The sequence below is a fragment of the Stegodyphus dumicola genome, chromosome 5 (assembly GCF_044657685.1).
Source record: "Stegodyphus dumicola isolate Sdum_Otavi_A_Nest chromosome 5, ASM4465768v1".
NCBI lineage: Eukaryota > Metazoa > Arthropoda > Arachnida > Araneae > Eresidae > Stegodyphus > Stegodyphus dumicola.
The window spans coordinates 5,773,903-5,777,110 of NC_140772.1; the positions used below are offsets into that span (position 1 = coordinate 5,773,903).

Below are 3,208 nucleotides of genomic sequence, written 5' to 3' on the forward strand. Positions count from 1 at the left end.
CCGCAAAATCTCTAATATTGAAGCAGCGGGCTTTTTTTGTCACTGTCCAATCTGGATTGAATAGGACCAAAAGTTTTTGCGGTCTACCCAACCCAAGTGAAGATTGATTCTATTTCGGAAATTTAATACAGTCTGTTGAAAATTAGAATCAGAAACACCCCAGATTAGTAAGTCTCTTTCTTTTCCTTTATTTAGTTCTTTCTCCGAATACCGGCAGGTTTTTATTCCAATTGCGTAATATCACATATGGAAGAATTACGCTGGACGTATTGCGCAATAACGTTTGCGGTATTTTGCATTGGTAATTAATTTTGATGTTCAGTCTGAGATTTGTTTATGAACACTTAAAAGAGTTTTACTGTGCTTTCTAAGCAGAATATTTCTCAGTTCCGTTGGTTTTTATATGATGCACATATCGAAATGTCAAAATCATTTATTTAGCCTAAATTTAAATCTAAAGAACGGCTACAATCTCCCCCACTTCTCTTTTTCCAGTTACTATCCAGAAAATTCAGGAATTTCCAAGTATGCTGGCTAGTTCAGCTTTTACTGTTAAAGGATGACTAAATGAAGCAATTTCCCGTCTTCTGATTTCAGAAATGTGCCTCATTTTTACCTAAATTACTTTGCTTGGGATATATAGTATGTTAAGGGAAAACTGTTATGCAATGAAAATTTAGAAAATGTTCATAATTTTGATTTAAGTTAAATTGTTTAAATGGTAAATATGAGTGGAAAAATAAATTGTATTTATTATTAAGTGCCGAACGAATACAATTAATATAGCTTATTATTATTTATTTGCTATATTTTCAACTGAAATATCATCATTAAATTTTGTAATGAAGTTTAGTTCTGCATAGTTTTTTTTCCTCTCATTGTAAACTAATTCTGTAAATTGAACTGTCATTTAAAATTTAAAAAAAAAGTTAATTGCTTTCCATTGTTGAGGTAATGCTCATTCTCATAATAAATATTGCATTGCTCATATTTTAAATTACAAGTCTAATTTTTCTTTTAAGGTTATGCAGTTGTGTATAATGTAATTAGACAGGTGCTTATTTTATTCTTAAAATGTGCTTGAAAAGTGCTTATAGGTGCGTATTTTTTTAACTAAAATGTCGCTATGAACCCTGTGTAAAAACTTCACAAACTATGATTATTTAGTCTGTCTTGTTTAAAAACCAAAGTCTAGATGGTAACTAAACAAGATGGTTCCAAATTGAAATAGATACTATTTCTCCACTGGGAACCATTTTCTACATTTAGTTAGTAGGTAACTTGTATATTCATGAGTTTTTGGACATGGAATTGAATACCATTTAATGAAAGGCATAATAATCAGTTTTTTTTTTTTTTGGTGCAGCAATAGAGTTATCATTTTAAAGTAATGTGACATAAGTAAAATAACTGCTTTTTATGATCTTCATACATTTTATATATTTGGGACACATGCATTATATTTGTTATGATTTCAGTTTTTCTAAGTATGTCTTTGTCTTTGCATATGTTAGAATTTACAGAAATCTATATTTTGACATTTACATTTTCGATAGGCTTTATCATGGGAGATGTTGATGATTGGGGTCTTTCTTCTGATATACAAGAGAAAGGAATTTTAAAATTAGTTGACAATTTAAATTTGGAATATCCTATTCCACCAGTGCCACCTCCAATACCTCCTCCAAAGATTCCTGATGAAGCATCAAAAGAGGATGATGAAAAAGATGATGAACCTGAATTAAATCCTGCTGAGATATCTGTGATGAAAAAACTTGTAAGATCTCATTTAATTAAAGTTTCTCATGATATAGATATCCAGAGAAATCCTAATTCATCTTTTTATTCTGTGAAATCTTTTGAAGAATTGAATCTGCGACCTGAACTTCTAAAATATGTGTATGGTATGGGATTTAATTCACCCTAAAAAATACAAGAGACTGCTCTTCCTACTCTTATTGCAGATACTCCACAAAATATGATTGCTCAGTCTCAAAGTGGAACTCTTAAAACTGCTGCTTTTCTTTTGGCAAGTTTGAGCAGAGTGGACACAAATTTGAAATATCCTCACGTGCTTGTTTTGTCCCCAACATATGAGTTAGCCATGCAAACAGGAAAAGTGGGAAAACAAATGGCAAAATTTTGTCCTAACATTGAATTTTGTTTTGCTGTTAAAGGCGAGGTTTTGCAAAGAGGAGAAAATATTACTGCTCAGTTTATGATTGGAATTCCTGGTAAAGTTTATGATTGGGGCAATGTGCTATAAGTTTTTTGATCTCAGGAAAATAAAAGTATTTGTTTTAGATGAAGCAGATGTTATGATATCGACTTAAGGATATCAAGACAGGCTATTCGCATCCGTAAGCAGCTACCAAAAGATTGTCAGATGATGCTGTTCTCAGCTACTTATTCTGAAGAAATCATGCAATTTGCAGAATTGATTTTTTCTGATCCTATTATAATTAAACTGAAAAGGGAAGAAGGCAGTTTGGATAATATATATCAGTATTACATAGTGTGCAGAGATAAAGAAGAGAAATTTCAAGCTTTGTGTAACATATATGGTACTGTGTCAATAGGACAGGCTATTATATTTTGCCATAAGAGGAAGACTGCATCTTGGTTAGTTGAATAGCCATTCTCAATAGATTTAGAGAAGGAAAAGAAAAAGTAAGTAACGATTCTTGGTAAGATGCTCTATAATTATAAAAGTAAAATTTATTTATGAAAGTAGTTTTTGCTTTTCAAAGATTAAAAATATTAATTTACCTTTAATCAAACATGGTATTAAGATTCGCATCATTCAAATGAGTAATTTTCTAAATTTTTGAAATTTCTGAATTTAAAGAAAAGAGAAATGAATTATTTATATATATGTTCTTTAATTATTCTGTGTATGGTTAGTCATTTCTTGGATTTTTGTCATTATATTTCCCATTAAAAATATTTGCAAGTTATTGCGATAGAAATTTTTTAAAGTTAATTTTAATCACAAAATATAAATGGACCAAAAATATATGATAACTTGATATTTATGTATATATTAATTTATGTAGTTAAGACCACCCAGTAATGTCCAAAGTAAGTGCCTCTGGCAGCATGAATGGCAGATGCTGTGGAAGTGACTCAGATATTGAATGTCTGATAAAGTGTCTGGAGTGATGTATTCTCCAGATATCTTTGGCAGTGTAATGTATTTTGCAGTAAT

General features: G+C 30.5%; 1 pseudogene; it reads left to right on the forward strand.

Moving 5' to 3' along the window:
- The first annotated feature begins 1,765 nt into the window (after window positions 1-1,765).
- LOC146997023 (ATP-dependent RNA helicase DDX19A pseudogene) lies at window positions 1,766-2,635 on the forward strand (annotated as a pseudogene).
- The last annotated feature ends 573 nt before the right edge of the window (window positions 2,636-3,208 follow it).